General features: G+C 42.8%; 1 protein-coding gene across 6 annotated transcripts in view; it reads left to right on the top strand.

Moving 5' to 3' along the window:
* Window positions 1-13,150, top strand: part of GRID1 (glutamate ionotropic receptor delta type subunit 1) — a 702,351-nt gene that overhangs the window by 151,865 nt on the left and 537,336 nt on the right. The window lies entirely within an intron of this gene.

Genomic DNA, 13,150 nt, shown 5'->3' with positions numbered 1-13,150 from the left:
AGCACTGAGCCTTGATGATCGGACAATCTGTGAAAGGAACGTTGGGATTGGTGTACTGGTTGGTGCACTGAGCCTCTGAGAGCAGGCAATTATCTGGTGGCTTGAGGGAGGTTTGTTTGCTGGAGAGTAGACCACTGCTAAGCCTTATGTATGTCTTAGGCTTTGTATGGTAGGTGTAAAAATTCCCCACTTGTAGGCTTTTCTCTAGTAATAAAAATGTCTTCAGCAGCAGGTATGATAAATTTCAGTCTATTGTGGTAATACCTCTACATTTTTTAAACACATTGGAGTCACATTAACCAAACTTTATCTCCCAAACCTCCTCCTTCCTCCACCAGCCTAGGTCCAAATTCACTTCGCCAGCTGCTTTACAGACGGAAGTTGTTGCAGTTCCCTTGTTCTCCCCTTCCCCTCTACACTCCTCTTCTCTGTTCCCTGATATCTAAGGCAAAATCTTTGCCCTCAAGAGCTAACAAGGACAACGTGAGAGACTTCCTTCCATCCCTTTTCATTTACAGTGGTACCTTGGGTTACAGACTCTTCAGATTACAGACGCTTCAGGTTACAGACTCCGCTAACCCAGAAATAGTACCTCAGGTTAAGAACTTTGCTTCAGGATGAGAACAGAAATCGTGCGGCGGCGGTGTGGTGGCAGCAGGAGGCCCCATTAGCTAAAGTGGTACCTCAGGTTAAAAACAGTTTCGGGTTAAGAACGGATCTCCGGAAAAAATAAAGTTCTTAACCAGAAGTACCACTGTAATGGTGTGTTCTTGCAGTAGTCACCTTCAGAGCATTGCCATTTCTCCAGCTCAGTCTGTAGCATAAAGGAGGGAGGGGAGTGTTGGTTTGGGGGACCAGTGAGGTCTGAGTGGGCAAGAGGGGATTTATTTTGGGACTTGAATTAAAATCCAAGATGGAGAAGAAATTGTCTTAGGTAAGACAAGCATCATGAACGAGCTCCTGCGACGTGTGCTTCTGAGCCTAAAAAATATGAACCTCTTTGACATCACTAGTTTGTGTAAAAAAATAATTTTGTTCGTTAAATTCTCAGCTGAAGTAGATTCAGTGCTGGGGAAGACTATAGCTGTGTAGAAAAAGGCATTAGCTAGAAGCGTAATGCTGCAATAGAAGAATAAAACAGGTGAAATTCTCCCTGTGTAACCTTTAAATTCAGCATAACTATTGATGCCCCATGCTCAGTTAATACAGGATGAGATGGAACACATTTAAACAGAAGGAGAATTTGTGGTTGATATACAATACAGTGTCTGTGGAGATATAAGTAGGAGAACCATTTTAGAATATTGTAAAAAAGTGAATAAATGAAACTACCATCATTTATTCAAAAGCAATTTCTTCACTTTTTGTGCAGCACATAAAGATGTTGTCAGCAAGTTGGGATTTTTACAACATCCTTTAAACAGATCCTGAAGCTTGTTCTAGCAGTTTGAATAGTATTTTATTTTAGCACTAATATATGATACGCATTGAAATACCATAAGTCATCTTGAGCCTATGGGGTGGGACATGGAATAAATGCATATATTTACATCAGAGGTAGTGAATGTGCATAATTAAAAACCAAAAATAAAATATATTTAAGAGCATTAGTTGTGGTTAGCTGTGTGGCTCATACCATCAGTATCACATTGCTTTTCAATTTTTTAGTTTAACAATGATTATATATTTTTGTCATACAAATGTCCTTACTAAGGTGCTGTCAGATTGAATGAACAGAAGTAAGCAGCCCCCTCAATATGTTTTGAAATAGCAAGACCTAATTTAGGATACACCCCACCCACCTGTCAAAAAGGCCCAGTCTCCTGGCTAGATCCAGTTGCCCCCCACCCTGGGTTAGTATAATGCATTGGGAAATGCCTTGTTGGAAAGAGATATCATTTTACTATATTGTTTTGCTAGTCTGTATTACAGGGTTGTTGCCTTTGTAAGCATAGCTATATTGTTTCAGAAAAGGGTTTTTTTGGGGGGGCAGATGGTGACTCCAAAATGCACAGTATTTTTATTAGACCAGCCACAATTAGCAGCAGGCTCTTGGTTTCTCCAGAACTCTTCACTGGACAAGATATGACCTGAAACAAGAGGTTTAGCAATGAGGAAGAACCAAAACTGAATACAGTACTAATATGACTGCAGCTTTTAGACTCTGATCCAAGATGGAGATTGCAGACTGAATCGGGCCACCGGGTCACTCTCCCCTAAGCTCAGTATAATCACCACTAGATTCCCTCAACCTGTGTTCTGACTCTTTTTTTACCCTTTGTCCCTTCTGCAATGCCTTCGCTCTTCTGTTGAGCAGCGCCTTAGCATGCAGCGAGTGTAACGCGAGAGAATTTTGGTACTGCAGCGAGTGCCAACAGGAACAGGTTTTACTTTACACTTGGCAGCAGCTCCTGGCACTGCTGCGGTGCAGATGGCAGCACATACGAGCGCGGTGCCTGAAGCAAGGACTGTCATGAGCTGCCTATAGCCGCCGGATTGTACCTTTGGCTACCCTTTTCCTTAACCAATAAAGAACTTAACGACATCCATAGGCTGCTGTTGCTGGGAATTGGTTTGCCCACTTACATGACTCAAAGGGCCTCCTTGCCACTGGCTTTAGTTAGCCCCAGTTGCGGAGTCAATAGTTTTCGGTGGTCATGGTAGCTGAACAACCGTCACACCTCCAGCTACATCACCTGCTGCCAGACAAAATGGGGAGGCTCAATATCCAATGCCTGGCAGTGTGGATATATAAACACCCCATTCTGGCAGCTGCCAATCTGGTGCCTTTTCACACATAGCAAACTCGATGTATAAAAGAATCCTCTTTGAAGAAGGAATAATGTGTCGCTTTCTCAAAACATCTGCCTTTGTATAAACACATTGAATAAAAGTGTGATCCTTTTTAACAGTTCTGCTTTAACTTGGGTGGATGGCATTGGATTTGTCCTGAACATCAACATCTCTGGATGAATGCAGATTTGGCAGGAGTTTAAGGCATGCAGGGTATTTCTTGATTTGCTGCTGGGACATAGTCAGTGGCATAGCCTGGAAGGGGCCATGGGAGTGGTTGCCCTGGGCGCAAAATTATTAGGGGCACAAAGTTTCAACACCCAGTGTTGCCTCAATACAGATGTGTGCTTCTGTGGCTGCGCTCTGTTGAAAACGGCTTCTCCATGCAAACCAGGAAGTAAACTCTCCAGAAAACAGAATGACTCTTTTCTTATCTTTGCAGGTGCAATCTCCTAGGTGACATGGATGCTGTTAAGCAGTTGAATGTGCATGTGTACACCATCCATTTCCCTCCGTATAACCTCCACCATGCAGCCCTGGGCTCTGGCAACCCATGTTATGTTAGATTTGGCTCCTCTGGAGTGATAAAGTGGGAAAAGGAGCAGAGAGGGAGGGCATGGTGAATGCAGTTTGTGGTTAGCAAGAGCCAATCTCCCTGTTGATCCAGCCAGTGAGCAAGACTGGTTGGGAAGTTTTTATAGGGCGTGACAGTCCTTCCTCCCTGCCATGATGCAGAGGAAGTCAGTGAATGCCCACAATCTCACTGAACTGTCCAACCACCCCCTAGGACTGCAAGTGCCACCAGTTGAGGAGCAGAGGATGGAACTGGTTGGCACCTGTGGGCTACTGATGGGTGCAGGTGGTGCTGTGGTCTAAACCACTGAGCCTCTTAGGCTTGACAATCGGAAGGTCGGCGGTTGAAATCCACGCGACGGAGCAAGCTCCCATTGCTCTGTCCTTGCTTCTGCCAACCAAGCAGTTCGAAAGCATGCCAATGCAAGTAGTTAAATAGGTACCTCTGCGGCAGGAAGGTAAATGGTGTTTCTGTGCACTCTGGTTTCTGTCATGGTGTTCCATTACACCAGAAGCGGTTTAGTCATGACCTGGAAAGCTGTCTGTGGACAAACGCCAGCTCCCTCGGCCTGAAAGCGAGATGAGCGCTGCAACCCCATGGTTGCCTTTGACTGGACTTAACCATCCAGGGGTCCTTTATCTTTACCTTTAACTACAGACCCACGGCACTGAGGAATTTCATCTCAGCCTTTCTTGCAACTAGTTATCCCAGTGTAAACCTTTCTCTTTTTGCCGAGCTAACTTTTCCAGAACTGTATCAAGAACCTCTCCTAAGCACCAGCTTCAAAACAACTGTCAGGAGGAGGATAAATTCCATTGGCAGAGTGCCCAGGAAGAACCAGTGGATACAGAATCAAATGAAACAGCAGGATTAGAAATGCATTAAACAACTTCCAAGAAATGACTCTATCCTTATAATGATCAGAGAGTAGTGGTGGAATACCAATTCAAGATGCATATTCTGATCAGCTTTTTAAAAATCTTTTTTAAAAAAATATATATGCAGAAATGGAGCTGTTTTAGTAATGTCCATGAGGAGCTATACTGCTGGAGCACAAGCGTCGATGTAAAAAGAAAAATAAAGAGCTGTATAACTGACAACCATGTAATTTGATTATGTCGTGGCTGTGTAGTGCCATATAAAAGCATAAGATAAACACTACTTGAAAGCGAGGTGATGAGCTAGTGCTCACTTTAGACAACAACAGGAGGCTGTGAAGAAATGTAGCTGAAGGCCATTGGGGAATGTGAAGTATAGAAAGCACAAAGAATAAGTGGGCACTCGAAGTAGGAAGAAATGTTTTTAATTTTAAATAGCTGGTTTTGCATTATATGCAATAGAAATGCGAGAGGAAAGCAAATTCTAAGGGTGCTGGAACGTACATTGGTCTCTTAAACTTGGTCCTCTCAATAATCTCTAGTGAGGGTTAACAGAAGGAGAGGAGATATGATAGCCATATTAAATAGCTAAAGGGTTGTCGCATGGAAGATGGAGCAAGCTTGTTTTCTCCTGCTGTGGACCCATACCAATGGGTTCAAGTGACAAGGAAGGAGATTCCATCAGAAAGAATGGTGAGTGGTGTTTGACAGTGGAACAAACTTCCTCAGAAGGTGGTAGACTCTCCTTCATTGGATGTTTTTAAGGAGAGGTTGGATTGCCAACTGTCATGGATGCTTTAGCTGAGATTCCTGCATCACAGGGGGTTGAACTTGATGACCCTTGGGGTCCCTTCTAACTCTATGATTCCAGGAGGGGTGTGTTGTTGAGATGGTGGTGGTGAAGCTTCTGGTGGGGATTGCAATTGAGACAATCACAGAGGGGCCTTCTGGCTGCCATTGCTAGAACTCCTCTGATTCTAGAGTGGGACAGAGCTGTCAAAAGGGTCTAGGCCAAGAAGAGGGGGATCTTTTTTCATACCAGGGCTGGGCAGAAACAAAAGAAAAAGTGGATGGTGCAATGAATGCGAACTTTACCTTTCTACAGTAAGCTATTTTCCACCCTCTGAATCCCCCATCCAGACAAGCAAAGGCATCACCAGGTGTCCAAGAAAAACCACTCTTGAAAGGTGCAAAATAGTCTGGTGAATAGCATGGCCTGAGCAGAGGTGGTGTGACTGGAGAATGGTGTGGCATTGGGGAGAGTCCTGAGGGTCATATAGAGATGCATATGGGGCCACCTTTAACCTCTGTGCCTATGGTTCTCCACCCCTGGCCCAGGCACTTGGGAATAGACAAAACAGATGTCCAGAAGAGCTATAGACCAAGAGAAGCAAAGGAGTCTCAGAAATTATGAATAAACATAGGCTGGCTCAGATGAGTTGTGAAGAAAGAAGACCAGATTGAGAAGAAAACTGGCAGAGAAAATGGACAAAGAGGAGAGAATTGTTGTTGTTGTTGTTAGAATTCATATACCGCCCTATACCTGGAGATCTTAGAGCAGTTCACAGAAAAGATCAACATAAAACCCACAATATATATAATCAAAATAAAAACAACAAAATAGGTTGTGTGAACAGGCGCTGCAAAGGTGTGGAAGGCTGAAACTTGCATATATACTCAAAATAACACACAATTTCTTTGGCAGCAGGGCTCTGCCAGTTTCTTTGCTCTTCTCATCTCCCTCAGAATATAAAACAGGAAACATCTTGGTAGGGGAGGCAGGCTAAGATAAGTTTTCAACAGACTTGTTCCAATTTTTTTTTTTTTTTAGGAAATCAATAGTGGGAGTACAGTTAGAAGAAATTATTGACAAGTTACTAATGAGTCTTTCAACATTATTTGGCCTAGAGGAACATATTGTGGTGGCAATGATGATCTGAATGCATATCATATTAAAGAAAGCTATAATGATCTTTATAGATTCCAAACAGATTTACAAATACGCATCATCTGGAATTCAGGCTTCCTTGTAGCTTGCACTATATATATATAGGAAAAGTGCTGATCGATAATACAAGAAGCCAACCAGCAATTCTTCAAAACAAGTCATAAAGAAATCAGGATACTTCCTGAGAAAATTGGTTTCTGTTTCAGTTGCTTAAGATATAACTTCCTTTGAGAAATAGTTATGACAGGTTCACCTGATTGCTCCCCTCTACAAGGTCACCTTTGCAGTTATTGGAGAAGGGAGATCGGTGGAGCTTGGGTGTGAAAGAAGGATTCAACACTCTGGTTGTTCACATCTTGGCTCTGACATTTTCTGAAGAATCTGACAACTGTTAATGATTCCAAGTTTCCCCATGGCTCACTGTAGCAATTAGATTTCTTGAAGGGCCAGTTTGTGAACCGAGTCAGGGGCAGAGGACCAAAGCCATGACGTCCCACCCGTACAAAAGGTCTCTCCACACCCACATCTCCTGCCTCTGGGCTGCCAACTTGGAAGCCTTTGCAATACCCCTGAGAGAACTGAATTTGACCTTGGGATCTCCAGCCACCACCCCACAGCTAGAATAAAAACTGAAGTCTAGACTGTATGTTTCCCAATTCATCATATGTCTGAGACTGGCATTTCTTTAGAAATAACAGTCACTGTAGTGAAACGGAGCCCCAAATGTATGGATGTGCTTCTAGAAACATGGCCACCCCTCTTTATTTTTGTGGAATAAAGAAAAAAATTAGTTCAAGAAACTGGAATAATTGCAATATATATCTATTGTGCATAAAGAAGGTGGGAGTTAAAGCAAAGAGCTCTTGATGATGAGTGAGGGGGGGTTGCAGAGATGGTGTCAGGGTTCAGTGCTGTACATACCTAGAACTGGGGTCTCAGAGGAGGAGCAGGACCCCCTGACCACCCACAGTCTTATGTTGCTAGGATGCTTGGGGAGCCATCAGATCCAGGTGCCCCCACCCCAGACATCTACACCAATTCCTGACCCACTTTTGGAGCCACCACTCCTGCCATGTCACTCTCAGGGTCACAGGAATAGAAGAGATGGTAGACTAGACAAGAGCTCCAGGGCCTGAGGTTCCCCACCCCATAGGAAGTTATGGGGACTAGTGAGTTGTGTCAAAGGCTTCGCAGAAAAGGTGGGCTCTGAATGATCATGGCCCAACCCTGCATATGTGCATGTGTTGGACCCCAGTCTGACCTTTCAACATATTGAATATCTGTGTGGGTGCATTCTTGTAGCCATTCGAGCACAGAAATTAGACCCAAGCTACTTCAGACCGTCAATGCATGTCTTTCAGTTGCACACAAGTAGCAGTGTGTATGTGTCAAAACACATGTGTATGTGTTTTGTGTAGGGGTCAACAGTGGATTTTGACCTCCCCCACTGCTATCTTGATAGGCACCCCCCATTGATATTTACATTCAGAAGGAAGAAGCTACTAGCACCTATGGAAGCTCCCCACACTCAGGCAACTAGCAGCTCCTGTGTTTTCTTTCATTGGGGCCACAGCTAGAGGACAGAGTTGAAAATCCCTCTCCCTGCCTTCCAGTCCCGAGTCTGCTGCTCCTCCCCGATTTGCTCTTTCCATTTCTTTACTTAACATCAGATTTAGTTTGACCCTCAAATGCTAAATCAGCAAGTACAGGCAACATACCATGGCTTTGTAGTTATCTGTCGGAAGTAGAATGCCTTGGGATATCAGTTGCTGGGAATCACAAGTGTGGAAAATGCTGCTAGATTCAGGTCCTACTTTATAGATTTCCCATAGGCATCTGGTTGGCCAGTGTGAGAACAGGGTCCTGGATGAGATGGGCCTTTTGTCTGATCCAGTCTGACTCTTCTGCCATACTTAGCCTTGATCCATAAGAAGCCACATTTCAGCAACCGTAATGTGCTGGCACTTTCGAAAGCATGGATTTCTTCCTATACGGTTGACTCAAAGGGGTCTGGCCTGGTTCGGGTTCCCAAACATTTGCAGCCGTGTGTCCGTCTTCCTTGCATACGTACTTGAAAACATTTTAGGACAGAAATAGAGGGCAGAGCTCAGGTGCCTTTGGCAATCAATACATTCTTTCACCTTGGTTAAGAAGACACAACAGCATTTTCACCTTTACCTCCCAAGAATTAAAATCCCAAAGAAGTAAACTAACATGAGGTCAATGTGAGGTGAACGTTAAAAAGTCAAAATGCCTCCAGTTTGCACTCATCCCTCCAAATGTGTATACTGTGTGTGTCCTACTTCTAAAACGATTATACTTTGAGCAATTGAAGCTTGCATACTGGAAGCCCCAAAAATTGTCAGTAATACCACCTCTTCCTCTTCTTTCTCTCTTCCTCTCCCCCTCCTCTTAACATTTCCTTGGGGTCAGTTTGAGGCCTTGGATTTCTTTCCGTTAATTTATAGCACTCATATCACTATATGAATTAGTATTGCTTTTGTCTTTTGGCTAATGACTGTGGAATATGACAAAAGATTGTAATGGTAGCAAGAAAGCGTTTATTGGTTTAGGCAGCACAAAAGAGGATCATCTTATTCAAGGGGGTACAAATAATCTTGTCGTTACTGTGCAGTGAGCAGAAGGCAGAGGGTGAGAATTTGGAAGAGTACGTGACATGTTTGCCACAAATGCTCGAAAGGCAGGGTGTTTTTCCCTTAGCTGTTTTAAGAATCATTAATCTGGGATTTATTTATAGCTGTCAAGATTGGTTTCTTGCAACAAATATTTATGCAAAGAGAGTCACCAAGCAAAGGGTGTTGGGAGCACTTTGCAAAGATGAGATTAAAGCTTCAAACTAACAAGAGGCTGTTTATCTCCTGGGTAGCTCAGATGAAGCCTGTTGTGGCTACCCAAGTGAATAACTTTAAGGATAATTTTTGAAAGCCGCATTAGGGCAATACTTTTATTGTTGTTGTTGGCATTCATCAGACTCGAGGGACAATGAAGTGTGCCTCTGGGGTGAAGTCAAACCTCTGGAGAAACACAGCACCTGCTATGGTGGCAGAGACTGGTAACTTGTAACTGCTGCTTCCCATGTTGTTGTTTTTGCTACATTATAGCAGCACCAAAGTGACCTCTCCAGGGCGCAAGCTCTATATGGAGTTCCTGGGCTGCTTAGGTGACAATTGGCTTTGCTGATGTGGTCCAAAGGAAAGCAGAGCAATGCATTTGGCACTAGTTTGGCTGCAGAAGTTGCTGGAAGGAGGTGTACAAGACCGTCTTAGGGACTCCACTATGTATTACAAAATATTGCACAAATACACAGTTATATATAAAAAGGTTACAGTAATACAAAGTTACTAATATGTAATCTATAAATTGATATCAATTCATTTTCCTTCTGTCACACCCTCTGGATTCTCATCCAGGATCCAAACAAACTCTCAGCTTGCCCACAAAAGTCTCTCAGTGAGAAGAGTTCCTGGAGATAGTGAACATCACCCTAGCCTCTTCCTCTAGACTTGCTTTTTATGGAGATGCTCAAGATGGAGGGTACTTCTTCAGGTTGCCCACAGCTGTGTCCCATTCAGCTGCACTCGCCACACCCAGTTCTAGGTGTGGTAGATTTGTTGAGTTTCCCAGGGGTGCAAAAGTTGGGGGAAAGGGCCCCCTCTACTCACAGCTCTTTCTTCACCCTCTTTCATCTCCTCCTCTAGCTACCCTGGGCTCTAATGCTGTTACCCCACCCAACAGGAAACAGTTACCATGATGTCAGGTGACCTTTTGTGCCTACAAGAGACCTGCAGAGCTTCCCATGACCCCACAACCCAATGACTGTCAGGGCTTCAAAAGCCCCTTACACTATCTTGCGGAGCACTTTACATAGGGCTTTACAGACACTGCCAAGCCCCTTTTCAGCTAAGCCAAGCTTTTACTGGCCCCACAACTGATGTCACATCTGAGGTCTGGTGTAGGACAAGCAGGCATGGCTTGGCCTGGAGTTCTAACTAGGGCTGTGGGCTGGAAGATCCCCACCCCCTGGACTAGATGAATGAGAAATGTCTTGAACCATCTTTATTCTGCAGAGCTTCTCATGCAAACTTGTGCAACAATTTCTATGCCAATGGGACAGTTTGGGTTGCATGACTTTAGGGCAATCCTTAGATTACCAAATTTTTAATACCAAAAGAATATCTCTAAATTATAAACTCTATCATTACATCCCCTTCCTGCATTGTTTGGGTTTTTTGGGGTATGTGTGTGTCTGTTATTTACCACAGGTAGTTCAGGTGCAGGGAGGTGACCCGGATGCAACAGGTAGACAAGAGAGCGCTGCATGGTACTCATCTATACTGGGAATGGTGGGGGAGAGAAGGAAGGATGGGGTAACCATGATTTGATAAGACTCTTGTCTTTGCTCTCCCGCTGTCATCTCGGACACAGCAATAGCAAGAGAAATCAATAAGGCATACCTACGGTAAGACACTCAATCATCTTTGTAATGTGTTTTGAGATCAGTGGATGAAATAGACATATACTGCGTTAGGAATCATCCATCTATCTATCAACATCTGCCACACACTTAAAAAGGAAAAAAAGAATCTCAACAGTGTCGTTTGTAACAGAAACCTAAAAGTATTCTCCTCCTAAAAATACAATTAAAAGCGACAAAGGAACAGAGCTTTGAAGTGAAAAATGTGCAGGTCTATTTTTTGTAATTCACTGAGCCTTGTTTCTGGCTAGGGGTGGTGATGGAATTCACTGCAAGAAGACCAAACGTTGAATTGGCCCCTGTAGTCTACTCGTCTGCTCTGTTTGCAAAGTGGTCTTTCTTTCAGTGACTAATGCGGATTTCCCTGATGCTGGTTTGTTTGTTTTTAGAATAATTTGAATATGATGATATTTGTTCCAATACAATTTAGTCAGCTACCATCATCATCAGTGTTTAGAAACATAGACTTGTCATCATCAGTGTTTAGAAACATAGACTTCCTTGTGGAAAGGCCCACACAAGGGCCATCTAGTTTCAACCACCACAATGGAAGAATCTTTTGCCCAATATTGGGTTGAACCCACAACCCTGAAATTAAGAGTCTCATGTTCTACCAAATTAGCTATCCCAGCTGTCAAATTTGTTCTTAACCGTCTTCTAACTGGGTACCACTGAAATGTGCATTCACTTCAACCAGTCTTGATTCGCAACTGAGGTCATTAGGTTAGCCACTAACCACCATTAACTTTCACTGTTTTATTGGTAACCTTTCTCTCACTCCCACCCCCACCGCCCCGCCATGTGACATTGCCAAATGCACACAGAAAGCACAGTCATTATGTCTTAAGGTGAACCTTTGATATTTATTAATGTAACAAAAATGGGCCTTACTTGCATTTCCTGAGTGTTAAAATATGAGTCAGATGCATGTATTTTTGGAGTAACATTATTTATAAAAACTTTATAATAAATGGCTAGTTTTCCTATTACCCTTCTTATGCTTATAACTTATCATTATTCATCCATGCAAAAATGCTGACTACATCTTTTTGTTCTTTTGAGTGGGGCAGTGGGTGGGTGGGTTGTGGGTGTGGGTGGGTGTGCGTGTGGTTTGAGATCATAAGTACACCCTGAAAACTATGCCTTGAATAATGGGAACTTTTTTGGGGGGTGGGGATATATGCTTGACAGTACAGTGGTACCTCGGGTTAAGTACTTAATTCGTTCTGGAGGTCCGTTCTTAACCTGAAACTGTTCTTAACCTGAAGCACCACTTTAGCTAATGGGGCCTCCTGCTGCTGCTGCGCCGCCGGAGCACGATTTCTGTTCTCATCCTGAAGCAAAGTTCTTAACCTGAAGCACTATTTCTGGGTTAGCGGAGTCTGTAACCTGAAGCGTCTGTAACCTGAAACGTATGTAACCCAAGGTACCACTGTATAAGTTGTTAAAATGCTAGCTAGATGACAAGAGAAACAGTAACTCTGTGTGTGTGTGCACGTGTGTGCGCGTGCATGCATTTGTGTGCAGAGGGTGTCCATCGCCTCCTGATTCTCTCTTGAACAGATAGCAACCCTGATGTAAGATGCATACTTCAATGGGCAATTACCAGCTCATTCAGTTTTTAGCCAGCCCTGAAATTGTCATTAAAAAAGTAAACAATGGTGTTATTTTCTAAAAGCTGAAGGACTGGATCAGGAAGAAGTTAAAAATAGCTAAGTTGAAACTGAAGTGAAATGGTATGGGTGATGAGTCAGTTGAATCATATTGAACCAGTCGCAAAAATCTGATTGCATCCCTATTCCTGGCATGCAGGAATCATGTGTAAGACAAGTTCTTTCTATATGAGAGAAAGAGACAGACACACACACACACACACACACACAGAGAGAGAGAGAGAGAGAGAGAGAGAGAGAGAGAGAAATAGGATGCAAGTGGAAATAAGATGTGAGGCTTCCACTACATTGTTAAAATGGGCACAGATTTAAAATGGGAGAGAATCCTGGCGGTTGCTCAAAAGCTTTTCTTTTTTTTTTAAAAAAATAATATTTATTGCTTTTCCAACAATTTAAACAAAACGAAATAAACAATACAATACAATACAAAAACACTACATAATATAACATAAAAACACTACACAACACTAACACATTAGACTAACAGAACTAAATAAAAACAATTTAAAACACACCAAACAATTTCATTATCTTATCTTTCATTCACTTATTTCAGCGACCTCCTCACACCTCCCTTTTTGTATTCCACTTCTATTTAATTGTTTCAGCAATTCCTTTCCATCTTCCTCTGTTTTCTATCCTATAATTATCTTAACATTTCTTACCTTATTTTGCTCTAATAATCTAGTTATACTTAGTTCCTTATCACATTTCTACTAAAGCCATATCACTTCATTTCCACCTTTTTCTAACATTCATTAATTTTACAGTATTTTTGTAAATAGTCTT

This window comes from Podarcis filfolensis, assembly GCF_964270895.1.
Source record: "Podarcis filfolensis genome assembly, chromosome: 5".
Lineage (NCBI taxonomy): Eukaryota > Metazoa > Chordata > Lepidosauria > Squamata > Lacertidae > Podarcis > Podarcis filfolensis.
The sequence above is the reverse complement of the archived record's forward strand: the minus strand, read 5'-3'. Positions and strand labels throughout refer to the sequence as shown.